Below are 14,021 nucleotides of genomic sequence, written 5' to 3'. Positions count from 1 at the left end.
GGGAATCAAACCCAGGTCATTAGGCTTTGCAGGTAAGAACCTCAACTGCTGGGCCATCTCTCATGGGTTCATTTGTTGTTTTTGTTGGTTTGTTTCAAGGCAGGATCTCACTCTAGCCCAGACTGACCTGGAACTCACTGTGCAGCCTCAGGCTAGCCTTGAACTCACAGGGACCCTCCTACCTTGGCCTCCCAAGTGCTGGCACTAAAGCCATGTGCCGCTGTACTGGGCATGCTGTCATGGTTTTTACTAGCACATGTGTGTTGTTGGTGACTCCTGGTGCCATCCTGTGTCGGACTTTGGTCCCATACTGAATCAACAGGCCCCCAAGCCCCAGTCACTATCTTCATGTGTCTCATTGTCACCTCTGCATTCTCTTTCTTTTCTTATTTCTAGGTAGGGTCTCACTCTGGCCCAGGCTGACCTAGAATTCACTATGTAGTCTCAGGTGGCCTCGAACTCATGTTGATCTACACCCCCGGCCTGTTCCTTACATTCTTTCCTCCACCTCTTCCACAATAGACCCTGAGCCTTGGACGGTGTGATAGAGATATTTCAGTGCTGAGCACTCCTCTGTCACTTCTTCTCAGCACTATGGTGCCCTCTGAGTCATCCCAAGATACCACTATCTGAAAAGAGAAACTTGGGCTGGAGAGATTGCTTAGTGGTTAAGGCACTTGCCTGGAAAGCCAAAGGACCCAGGTTTGATTCCCCAGGATCCATGTAAGCCAGATGCACAAGGTGGTGCATGCATCTGGAGTTCATTTGCAGTGACTGGAGGCCCTGGTACACCTATTCTTTCTCTCTATCTGTGTCTCTCTCTCTCTCTCTCAAATAAATAAATAAATAAATAAATAAATAAATAAATAAAATATGTTTGAAAAGAGAAGTTTCCTAACCAAAAGTGAGAGTAGCATTAATGTGTGGGTATGAACATTAAGAGACATGTTTACTGGGCAGTTTGATGAGCATAGTATATACATTTAGTCAGACAGCAGCAGACGTTACACCCTATGGCTCATGATTTCCCCTGTCATAAATTTTCAGTATCAGGCATATACTCCCTCCTGTGGTGTGGGCCTCCAATCCAATTAGAGAGCAGTTGTTTACCCCCACAACAGACATGCCACTATTGCACCTGTTGGCTTATTTGGCCTGGCTGGCCAAACTTAAGACTTGGAATCCTTGGCAGGTAAGCTAAAGGCTCCAGGTTAGCCTGAGCTACACAGTGAGTTCTCGTCTTGAAAAAAGAAAGGAGGGGCTGGAGAGATGGCTTAGCAGTAAAAGCATTTGCCTATGAAGCCTCTAGCCATTGCACACAAACTCCAGATACATGTGGATACTGGGGAATCAAACCTGGGTTTTTAGGCTTTAGGCAGGCAAGTGACTTAACTGCTAAGCCATCTCTCCAGCCCATTTTTCTAACTTTTTTTTAATATTTTTTTTTATTGATAGCTTCCATTTAAGTTTGATTCCCCAGTAATCAGGTAAGCCAGATGCACAAGGTAGTACCTGCATCTGAACTTCATTTGCAGTGGCTGGAGGTCCTGGTGTGTTCATTCTCTCTCTCTCTCTCTCTTAAATAAATAAATAAGCCGGGCGTGGTGGCGCACGCCTTTAATCCCAGCACTTGGGAGGCAGAGGTGGGAGGATCACCGTGAGTTCGAGGCCACCCTGAGACTCCACAGTGAATTCCAGGTCTGCCTGGGCTAGAGTGAGACCCTACCTCGAAAAACAAAACAAAACAAAACAACAACAACAAAAAAAGACCCAATAAATAAATAAGAAAAAGTAGCTTAGCTGGTAGAGTGTTTGCCAAGCACACACGAGCCCTGGACTCCAGCCCTGGCATGACATAAACCCAGTGTGGTGGTGCATGTCTGTAATGGCAGCACTCGAGAGGAAGGAAGGAAGACCTGAAGTTAAAGCTCATCCTTAGACTGCCTGAGGAAAAGAAGAAAGGAGAGCTGGAGAGGTGGCTCAGCAGTTAAGGCTCTTGCCTGCAAAGCCTAACCACCCAAGTTCAAGTCCCCAGTACCCATATAAATCAAGATGCACCGAGTGGCACATGCATCATCTGAAGTTCCTTTGCAGTAGCTGGAGGACCCATTCTCATTCTCTCTCTGTCTGATTGCAAATAAATCAATAAAAACAATTTAAAAATTAAAAAAGAAAGAAAGAAAGGAAATAAAGAAACAGAAAAAGTGCCAATCTCAAGCCGGGCATGGAGGCGCGCGCCTTTAATCCCAGTACTCGGGAGGCAGAGGTAGAAGGATTGCCGAGAGCTGGAGGCTACCCTGAGACTCCATAGCGAATTCCAGGTCGGCCTGGGCTAGAGGGAGACCCTTCCTTGAAAAACAACAATGACCACAACCAAAAGTCAACATAGTACTGGGAAGAAGTGACAGAGGAGTGCTCAGCACCGAAACATCTCAGTCACACCTTCCAAGGCTCAGAGTCCATTGCAGAAAAGGTGGCCGGAAGAATGTAAGAGCCAAGCAAAGGGTAGAACTCCTTACAACGTGCTCCTCCAGACACAAAATGGCCTGGCTATCCATGACCTCACAGTGCCTGACACTACCTACACAAGACCTTCGTAATAGGAGGTAAAGATAATGACACCAAAATAGTGGAAAGACTATTTGGAAAGAAGAAGGGATTCGTGGAAGGTGGATTTGAGTTGGGGAGAGCCAGGCATGGTGGCGCACACCTTTAATCCCAGCACTTGAGAGGCAGAGGTAGGAAGATTGCTGTGAGTTCAAGGCCAGCCTGAAACTACATAGTGAATTCCAAAAAAAAAAAAAAAAAAAAAAGAGGAAGAAGTGGGGTGGGATTACTATGGTTTATTGTCTATACTTAATGGAAGCTGTAAAAAAAAAAAAAAAGTTAGAAAAATGGGCTGGAGAGATGGCTTAGCAGTTAAGTCACTTGCCTGCAAAGCCTAAAAACCCAGGTTCGATTCCTCAGTAACCACATGTATCTGGAGTTTGTCTGCAATGGCTAGAGGCCCCAGTGTGCTCCTTCTCTTTCTCAAATAAATAAATAAATAAATAATTTAAGTTAAAAAAGAAAGGAAGGAAGGATGGGGCCGGAGAGATGGCTTAGCAGTTAAGGTACTTGCCTGCAAAGCCAAAGGACCCAGGTTCAATTCCCCAGGTCCCATGTAAAGCTGATGCACAAGGTTGCATATGTGTCTGGAGTTCCTTTGCAGTGGCTGGAGGCCCTGGTGCACCCATTCTCTCTCTCTCTCTGTCTCTCTTTTTGGAAGGGGAGGTTGAGGCAGGGTCTCGATCTAGCCCAGGCTGACCTGCAATTCACTATGCAGTCTCAAGGTGGCCTTGAACTCAGCAGTTAAAAGCTTGCAGACCTGAGTTCAATTCTCCACTCTAGGTGCTCCAGTTTGGAATGGGTCTTGGACAGAGCATGAAAAATTCAGGTTGGCATTTTTTTCATGGTATAGTACTGGAGACTGAACCCATGACTTCCTGCATGCTCTAGTCTAGAGACTAGTACTTAAAAAAAAATTATTTACTGGGCTGCAGAGATGGCTTAGCAGTTAAGCACTTGCCTGTGAAGCCTAAGGACCCCAGTTTGAGGCTCAATTCCCCAGGACCCACCTTAGCCAGAGGCACAAGGGGGCCCACGTGTCTGGAGTTCGTTTGCAGTGGCTGGAAGCCCTGGTGCACCCATTCTCTCTCTCTCTTTGCCTCTTTCTCTCTGCCACTCTCAAATAAATAAATAAAAAATTAAAAAAAGGATGTGATACTGATCCAGTCTTTTAGAAAAAAAATTATTTAGTTGTTTGTGCCAGGGCTTATTGATGCTACAAATGAACACCAGAGACTTGGGCCACTTTAATTTTTTGCATCAGGCTTGACATGGGTACTGAGTAATTGAACCCAGGCTAGTAGACTATGTGAGCTAGTGACTTTGATTACTTAGCCCTCTTACTAGCCCTGAGAGATTGGCACTTCATGGTTGGTTTTTTTTTTTTTTTTTTTTTTTGAGGTAGGGTCTCACTCTAGCCCAGGATGACCTAGAATTCACTATGTAGTCTCAAGATGGCCTTGAACTCATGACGATCCTCCTACCTCTGCCTCCCGACTGCTGAGATTAAATGCCCCGCTCTTGAAACCTCTGATTCCATCCCTGTCCCCTCCCAGCGCCCCCTGGGGTTTATGGTGTGTGCCTGGCTCTTCTGTGCAGCTGGACTTCCTCTCACCCTTAGCCCTCCTTCAGCCCCTCCACACTCTGAGATCAGATGGCACCTCCTCTTTGAAGTCTTCCCCGAATGCCCCAGGCTGGGTTACACACGCTTACTCTTTTGTGAGCTTCTATCAGGACAAGCACCAGAAAACCCACTTCAAACTGGCTTAAGTAACAATGGAAATTGATTAGCTCCTGGAACTGAAAAAAAAAAAAAAAAAAAAATCAAGGGTAGGGCTTGCTGCCGATGACACGTGATCCAGGGGCTAAACACAGCTATTGCTGACTCTTGCTGGGTGCACATTAATCTCAGAGGCCTGGGAAGGTTGTCCCATCAACTTCAGACTCACACCTTGCCCAGCTCAGTCCAGTAAACTGCTTAAGGAAACACTGTCTTATCCAGACCTCGCTAAGGAGTGACTCCCGTGTTCTCCAAGCCAATCAAAATGACTACGGGTTTACAGCCCTCTCTGCTCAGGGGCTGGCACCCGATGGCTGAATCCTGCCCACTGCTTGTTTCTGTAAATAAAGCTGTGTTGGAACACGGCCACGCCCGTTTGTTTATGCATCACGGGACTATTTTTGTGCTACAATGTCAGAGACCAGCAAACCTTTTTGTATGGACAGAGACCAACTATAAATATTTTAGGCTTTGCAGACCATGAGGCCAAGTTGAAGACTTTAGGGGTTTGGAAAACAAAACAGAAAACAAATTTACACATTAAAAAAAAAATTATTAGCTGGGCATGGTGGCACACACCTTTGATCCCAGCACTCGGGAGGTAGAGGTAACAGGATCACCGTGAGTTCGAGGCCACCCTGAGACTACAGAGTGAGTTCCAGGTTAGCCTGAGCCAGAGTGAGACCCTACAAAAAACAAACACAAACAAAAAAATTATTTATTTATTTATTTGCAAGGAGAGAAAGAGAGGGAGAGAGACTGGGCTCGCCAGGGCCTCTTGCTGCTGTAAACTCCAGATGCATGTGCCACTTTGTGCATCTGGTTTTAATGTGGGTACTGGGGAATCAAACCCAGGCTGCTAGGCTTTGCAAGCAAGAGCCTTAACTGCTGAACCATCTCTCCAGCCCCATTGATTTTTTCCCCCCCTTTGGTTATTCAAGGTAGGGTCTTGCTGTACCCCAGGCTGACCTGAAATTCACCATGTAGTCTCAGGGTGCCCTTGAACTCACGGCGATCCTCCTACCTCTGCGTCCCAAGTGCTGGGATTAAAGGCATGCGCCACCACGCCCGACTGACTCTGTACACTCTCTATATTCTCTGTGTCCTCTACTCTCTATATTCTGCACTCTCTATTTATTATTTATTTTATTTTTATTTGAGAGAGAGAAAGAAGGAGTGAGAGAGAGAGAGAGAGAAGGAGAAGGGGCGCACCAGGGCATCCAGCCACTACAAATAAATTCCAGATGCATGTGTACCTGGTTTATGTGGGTCCTGGAAAATCGAGCCAGGATCCTTGGGCTTTGCAGGCAAATGCCTGAACAGCTAAGCCACCTCTCCAGCCCTCTACTCTGTACTTTTCTATACTCGAGTGCCCCAGAGACTGCGAAATCATGTGCACCTTGAGCAGAGGCACACACAGCCAGAACTAGAGTGAGACCCTGCTTCAATCCCCTTCCCCCCCAAATAAAAGAGATACTGTAAAGAGAGTATAAGGATTATAGAGAGTATATAATGTGTGTAAAAGAGATGACTCCGTCTCTGGATCTATGGGGAGGTTGTCATCCAGGCTGGGGTGCGACTTTCCAATGATATGGCAATTTTGGGGTCACCCACACTCCTATCAGTATCCTCTTGCCAGTGCTTTGTAAGGAAGACCATTAAACTGGTCCATTCACCAAGGCAGACTCTGGTATAATTGCACTTTGGTCTATCATTAGGTCCCAACTGTTGGGTGGGGGAGAGTTGCTTAAGTCTGTCTCCCCAGGAAAAGTTTACTAGAACCAGCGTAGAAAAAAAAAATAATGGCACATGCCTTTAATCCAAGAAAGAAAGAAGGAAAGAAAGAGGGAAAGAAAGGAGGGAGGGAGGGAGGGAAGAAGGAAGGAAGGGAGAAAGACACAAGCTGCGCATGGTGGCGCACGTCTTTAATCCCAGCACTCGGGAGGCAGAGGTAGGAGGATTGATGTGAGTTTGAGGCCAGCCTGAGACTACATCGTGAATTCCAGGTCACCCTGAGCTAGAGTAAAACCTTACCTCAAAGAAATCAGCCAGTGGAGGGATGGCTTAGCAGTTAAGGCATTTGCCTGCAAAGCCAAAGGACTCAGGTTTGATTCCTTAGGACCCACATCAGCTAGATACACAAGGGGACACACGTGTTTGGAGTTCATTTGCAGTGTCTGGAGGCCCTGGCATACCCCTCCTCTCCCCCCCACAACTCTTTCTCTGTCAAATAAATAAATAAATAAATAATTTGGGCTGGAGAGATGGCTTAGCAGTTAAGCACTTGCCTGTGAAATGTAAGGACCCCGGTTCAAAGCTCAATTCCCCAGGACCCACATAAACCAGATGCCCAAGGTGGCACACGTATCTGGAGTTCGTTTGCATGGAGGCCCTGACGCGCCCATTCTGTCTATATATCTGCCTCTTTCTCTCTCTGTCTTTCACTCTCAAATAAATAAATAAAAATAAACAAATTTTTAAATAAATAAAAAAATTTTAAAAATTTAAAAAGGCATAAGTGAGGTCAGAGGAAGAAGCTGAGTAAAGGAAAGGTGGAGGGAGGGCTAATCAAAATCTAAGAGGATATAAATAAGTCATATGGAAACCTTTTTTGGATAATGGGACGCTCAGGAGCCGTAGATTATTAGTAGAAAGTTGTCAGTGGCGAGGATGGGGTACCTTCCAGCCTGTCATTAAATTATTCTTCAACACAGTTCCTCCAAAATGCCATAAGGAAGTTTGGTCAACTGTCTGGATAGGAATGCTTTCTGGCCAGAGCACTCAGGTCGGCCTCACAGGTGCAGGGATGTTGGCACATGCCCGCTCGAGGGAGCCCACGGGGCGTTGAGGGGTTTCGGGTGGCTTTTTGCGCTGCGCATCGATGCCCGTCAGCACCTGCGGCCAGCGCCTCCGCTGTCAAGCGCTTCTGGACCAGTGCATCCTTCCGTTGCCGTTCATTCCTTAGTTCTGATACATCCTCTGTGGTAACCTGCTCCGGTTTCTGAACAGACGACCGCGATCTTTTTTTTTTTTTGTAGGAAAAAAGCACTCTGTCTCTTTTGCAACATCCAGAAACTTCTGGATGCACTGATTAACACCAGTTCAAATTTCTTCCTGATCAGTGCCATTCACATAATCCTTGACTCACAAGAGAAGCGAAGCAAGCCTCGAAGGACCACTCCAGCTCGGTCCACCAACATGCTGTTCGATGACCTGGGAGCTCCAGGCGCTGCTTGAAGGAGCGAGGCCTGGCCCGGGAGACCTGGTGGCGGGGACCCTGTGCGGGGGAAGGGGGGCTGCCCGGTGAACATGCCGCCCAGGGGAGCCGCCATGTCTGCTGGGATACCTTCCAATGAGTCGTTGGCCAGGGAGGTCCCTGATGCCCCCAAAACATTACAGGCCATTGCCAAGGCCCTTGGTTTCCCACCAGGAATAGATGGTAAGACCCTATTGCTGAAGACTGCACATACTTGGGCTGCGAGGCCACTGAGAAATCCTGCTGGAACTGAGCTGATAACCTCCTCCACGTAGACCAGCTGACAGAAAGCTGAAAGAAGCCATGCTGCATGCAATTCAATGGGGAGAGAGAAATCACCAGTGAAGATACTCAACAGTGGACACTGCAAGCCTTATATTTGGCCAGCCAGGCCAAAAGAGCCAGCAGGTGCAATACTGGCTTGCTGTCATGGTGGAAACCAGCTGCCCTCTAATTGGACTGGAGGCCCTGTTCCATGGGAGGGAACACATTCCTGATACTGAAAACCTACAACAGGGGTAGTCATGAGCCCTAAGGGTGTAACATCTGCTGGTATCCGCCTAAATGTATATACTATGCTCATCAAACTGTCCAGAAAGCACTTCTCTTAATGTTCATACCAATATATTAATGCTACTCTCACTTTTTCGTTAGAGAAGTTTCTCTTTTCAGATGGCGGTGACCTTGGGATGACTCAGAAGGCACCATGGTGCTGAGAAGAAGTGACAGAGGAGTGCTCAGCACTGAGACATCCCTATCACACCTTCCAAGGCTCAGGGTCCATTGCGGAAGAGGTGGCAGAAAGAATGTAAAAGCCAAAGGAAGGGTAGGACTCCTTACAACGTGCTCCTCCAGACACAAAATGGCCTGGATATCCATGACCTCACGGGGCCTGACACTACCTACCTACACAAGACCCTCATAAGAGGAGGAAAAGATGATGGCATCAATATAAAAGAGAGACTAACTGAGAGGGGGAGAGGATATGAAGGACAGTAGAATTTCAAAGGGGAAAGTGAGGGGAGGGAGGAAATTACCATTGGATATTGTTTACCATCATAGAAGTTGTCAAAAAAAATAATAAATTATTTTAAAAAATCACCCAGGCATGGTGGTGCACACATTTAATCCCAGCACTTGGGAGGCAGAAGCAGGAGGATTGCTGTGAGTTCAAGACCACCCTGAGACTTGGGCTAAAGTGAGATCCTACCTCGAAAAAAAAAAGTTATATTTTGAGTTGGAAGAATGGCTTAGCAGTTAAGGCACTAGCCTGCAAAGCCAAAGGACCCAGGTTTGATTTCTCAGGACCCATTTATGCCTGATACACATGTGGTGCATGTGTCTGGAGTTCATGGGCTCTGTCGCACCCATACTCTCCTCTCAAATATGTAAAATAAATAAATAAATAAAAATTTTGCTGGGTGTGGTAGTACACGCCTTTAATCCTGCACTTGGGAGGTAGAGGTAGAAGGATCACTGTGAGTTTGAGGTCACCCTGAGACTATAGAGTGAATTCCAGGTCAGCCTGGACTACAGTGAAACTCTACCTTGAAAAACAAAACAAAAAAAATTTTTTTTTTTTTTAAATTTAGGGACTGGACACATGGTTCAGTGGTTAAAGGTGCCTGCAAAGCCTGATGGTCTGGATTTGATTCTCCAGTACCCACATAAAACCAGATGCCCAAAGTGGCACATGCCTCTGAAGTTTGTTTGCAGCAGCAGGAGGCCCTGGCGCACTCTTTCTCTCTCTCTCTTAAATAAATAAATATATTATATTTTATTTTTAAAATTTATTTTACAGAGAGAGAGAATGGGAAAACCAGGGCCCGTAGCCACTGCAAACAAACTCCAGTCATGTGTGCCACCTTGTGCATCTGGATTATGTGGGTGCTAGAGAATCAAACTCAGGTCTTTAGGCTTTGCAAGCAAACACCTTTACTGCTGAGCCATCTCCCCAGCCCCAATATATTTTTTTGTTTTAGTTTAGTGAGTTTGTTTTTTCGAGGTAGCCCAGGCTAACCTGGAATTCATTATGTAGCCTTGGTGGGGGGGGGTCCTCAAACTCACTGCGATCCTCCTACCTCTGCCTCTTGAGTGCTGGGATTAAAGGCGTGGGCCACCACACCCAGCAATAAAATTATTTTTAAAAAGTCATTCTGAAACTTGTGGGGGTGGCTGGGGAGATGGCTTGGTGGATAAAACACATACTGTATAAACCTGAGTCCCTGAGTTCAGATCCCCAGAAAATACATGTATGAAGTTGCAGTGCACGCATCTATAATCCCAGGGCACCTATTGCGGTGGGGGGCGGGGCTAGGAGGTGCAGACGTTAGAATCCTCCAGAAGCTCACAGGCCAGCTAGCCTGATGAAGGCCTTGGTGAGCAAGGAGCTAGGAGAGACCCTCCCTCCAACAAGACAGAAGGTGAGTTCTGACATCTGGATAGTGAGGCTGTGCTCTGACCTCCACATGTGTGAGCCTGCACCCATGAAACACAAACCACAAACAAACAGTTCCCCCTGAGACTGATAGGAGAGGATCTTTCCTCTCCTCCAGACTCAGCCGGGCCCAGGCGATCCTTTGGTTTATAGACACACCTCTCCTGTCTTCACTTCTACCTTCCAAAGAGTCTGTCTTTATAAAAACTATTTTTTAAAAAATGTTTTTGTTTATTTATTTATTTGAGAGCGACAGAGAAAGAAAGAACGAGAGAGAGAGAGAGCGAGAGAATGGGCGCGCCAGGGCCTCCAGTCACTACAAACAAACTCCAGACGCGTGCGCCCCTTGTGCATCTGGCTAACGTGGGACCTGGGGAACCGAGCCTCGAACCGGGGTCCTTAGGACTCACAGGCAAGCGCTTAACCGCTCAGCCATCTCTCCAGCCCCTGTTTTTTGTTTTTTGAGGTAGGGTCTCACTAGTCCAGGCTGACCTCAGGGTGGCCTCAAACTCATGGCAATCCTCTTAACCTCTGCTTCTCGAGTGCTGAGATTGAAGGCGTGCACCACCATGCCCAGCATAAAAAACATTTTTTAAAGTAGAAATGCTTTGTTTTAAAATATTTTATTTATTTAGCAGACAGAGACAGAGAGAGAGAATGGACATGCCAGGGCCTCTAGCCCTACAAACTCCAGACGTATGCATCACCTTGTGCATCTGGCTTATGTGGGTCCTGGGGAATCGAACCTGAGTTCTTTTTTTTTTTTTTTAAGATTTTATTTTTATTTACTTACTAGAGACAGAGAGAAGGAGAGAGAGAGTGAGAATGGCACGTCAGGGCCTCTAGCCACTGCAAACGAACTCCAGACGCATGTGCCACCATGTGTATCTGTCTTACTTGGGACCTGGAGAATCGAACCAGGATCCTTAGGCTTCACAGGCATGTGCCTTAACCACTAAGCCATCTCTCCAGCCCTGAACCTGAGTTCTTTAGCTTTGCAGGCAAGTGCCTGAACTGCTAAGACATCTCTCCAGCCCAAAACTTTTTTTTTTTTTTTTTTTTTTTTTTTAAGGTAAAATCTCACTGTATCCCAGGCTGACCTGTAATTCACTATGTAGTCTCAGGCTGGCCTCCAACTCAAGGCAATCTTCCTACTTCTGCCTCCTGAGTCCTATGACTAAAGGCATGAGCCACCATGCCTGGCACTACAGAAACTATATATATACTTTTTAATTGATGTAGGGTCTCACTCTAGCCCAGGCTGACCTGGAATTCACTATGTAGTCTCAGGGTGGCCTCGAACTCATGGCAATCCTCCTACCTCTACCTCTGAGTGCTGGGATTAAAGGCGTGCGCCACCACGCCTAGTTTCAGAAACATTTTTATAAGAACCCCAGTCGTCGGCTGGAGAGATGGCTTAGTGGTTAAGGCTCTTGCCTGCAAAGCCTAAGGACCAAGGTTTGATTCCCCGCGTAGCCAGATGCACAAAGTGGCACATGCGTCTGGAGTTTGTTTGCAGTCACTAGAGGCCCTAGCATGCATATTTTCTCTCTTTCTATCTGCCTCTTTCTCTAGGACAAATAAGTAAAAAAAAAAAAAGAACAAAGAACCCCAGTCATGGGGCTGGAGAGATGGCTCAGTGGTTAAGATGCTTACTTTCATCAGGCAAAGCCTGACGACCTGAGATTCAATTCCCCAGTATCCATGTAAAGCCAGATGCACAGTGGTGTATGCATCTGGAGTTTGTTTGCAGTGGCTAGAGGCCCTGGCTGCATGCCCTTACTCTCTCTCTATCTCTGCTTACAAATAAATAAATATATATATATAAAAAAATAACCAGTCATATTGCCTTTGGGCCACCTGACTCCAGTTTCATTCAATTGGTCTTTCCTGTTAACATCTGCCTACATTAGGTTGTATCCTGAGGTGCTCAGTGTTAGGACATCATATGCTTGTTTCGGTGGGGATGGGGTAGGAACCCTAAAACCTACACCTACATATGTTCTCCACAGTGACACATGTCTGTTCTATATCTGTGGCCACAAAAATCTCACATATGCCCATGCCCATGGCTCCTCACTCCTGTAGCCTTACACCCCACCCTGCACAAGCCCCTGTGCCCACATCACACCCTGTGGCCACACTAAGGTCACCCTAAGGAGGTCCTGCTCAGAACCCCGCGCACTGGCAGCCTCGCACTTGGCTCCTGATCTCACATCCCCTCCCACCCACACACGGGCCCCCTTCACTCCCTGTCTCTCTTGCTGGAATACCCCCCCTCTCCCCGCCAGCCTCAACACTGCTGAGCCTGACTACTTACTCTGCCCACCCCAGTCATGCCACCCAGAGGATGTGCCCCTTGCCCTCTGGAATCAGGTGCCACCCACCAGCCTTCCTCTCTCGCAACTCCCCCTCTTCTACGTCACAGGCAGCTGTGTGTGTGCGCGCGCGCGTGTGCACATGCACACGCACACACACATTCACACTAGAACACACCCCTCCAGCAGCCTCACAGCAGCTGTCTGTTCCTTATTATGGGCCAATGCGCCTGTTTACTCACGCAGCTGGAGATGGTTAGAGAGTGATAAATAATGAAAGAGAAAACAGGATTTTCCCCTCTGTGGCTTCTATTTATGTAACGTGTGTCACACCATACTCACAGACTCTGGTTCGGAGTTGCTTGCAGGAAATAGTTTATTTTTTCCGGACCTTGGCTTGAGGGGTGGGGTGAAGGTGGAGGGGTAAGGAGAGGCTGAGTTTGGGTTTCTGGTCTAGCGCCCATGGGAGTTCCGGGATCTGGTGCCCAGAGTCCTTCCCCCTGGATGTCTCTTTGGCTGACACCCGCCCCCACAAGGTAGTTTGAGACTGCCTGGGAACAGGGTTCTTCCACCATACAGATTATGAAGGAACCTGGTGGTTGAGGGTCCCTGTAGCCACCTCTGAAACTTCCCAAACAGATGGGCCGTTTGAAGAGCCAGACAGATAGAGGTTGGGACTCCCTGAGAGGAGGTGGTTGGGCAAGGTGTTGAGGATACAGAGTTACTCTTTTGAAAAAAATGTATTATTGTTATTATTATTGGTTTTTTGAGGTAGGGTCTCACTCTGGCCCAGGCTGACCTGAAATTCACTATGCAGTCTCAGGGTGGTCTCGGACTCATGGTGATCCTCCTACCTCTGCCTCCCGAGTGCTGGAATTAAAGGCGTGCGCCACCACAACTGGCTGAAAATTTTATTATTTTTAAATTTATTTAACTGAGAGTCAGACAGAGAGAGAATGGGTGCTCAATGGCCTTTAGCCACTGCAAAGCAACTTCAGATGCATGTGCCCCTTTGTGAGTACTGGGGAATCGAACCTGGGTTCTTAGGCTTTGCAGGCAAACACCTTAACTGCTAAGCCATCTCTCTAGCCCAGGAGTCATTCTTAAGAATAAAAGAGGGCCAGGCGTGGTGGCACACATCTTTAATCCCAGCACTTGGGAGGCAGAGGTAGGAGGATCACCATGAGTTCAAGGCCATTCTGAGACTACATTGTGAATTCCAGGTCAGCCTGGTATAGAGCTAGACCCTACCTTGAAAAAACAAAAAGAAGAATAAAGACCCAGCCAGGCACGGTGGTACATACCTTTAATCCCAGCACGTAGAAGGGTGAAGTAGGAGGATTGCTGTGAGTTCAAGGCCAGCCTAGGACTTCAGAGTGAATTCCACATCAGCTTGGGCTAGGATAAGACTTTACCTCAAAAAATCAAAAATAGATGGATAGGGGCTGGAGAGAATGCTCAGTGGTTAAAGTGTTTTCCTGCAAAGCCTAATGACCCAGGTTTGATTTCCCAGTACCCATGTAAAGCCAGATGCACAAAGTGGCTAGAGGCCCTGGTACACCCAATTCTTATTTTCTCTGTTTGCAAATAAATTAATAATTGTTTTTGTTTTTTAATAAAAAA

At 47.0% G+C, this 14,021-nt stretch overlaps 1 pseudogene; it reads right to left on the bottom strand.

Moving 5' to 3' along the window:
• Window positions 1-7,168: 7,168 nt before the first annotated feature.
• LOC123462719 lies at window positions 7,169-7,719 on the bottom strand (annotated as a pseudogene).
• Window positions 7,720-14,021: the final 6,302 nt, after the last annotated feature.

Source organism: Jaculus jaculus, chromosome 8 (genome assembly GCF_020740685.1).
Source record: "Jaculus jaculus isolate mJacJac1 chromosome 8, mJacJac1.mat.Y.cur, whole genome shotgun sequence".
NCBI classification, from domain to species: domain Eukaryota; kingdom Metazoa; phylum Chordata; class Mammalia; order Rodentia; family Dipodidae; genus Jaculus; species Jaculus jaculus.
Note: the sequence above shows the minus strand (reverse complement) of the source record. Positions and strands in the feature narration are given on the sequence as shown.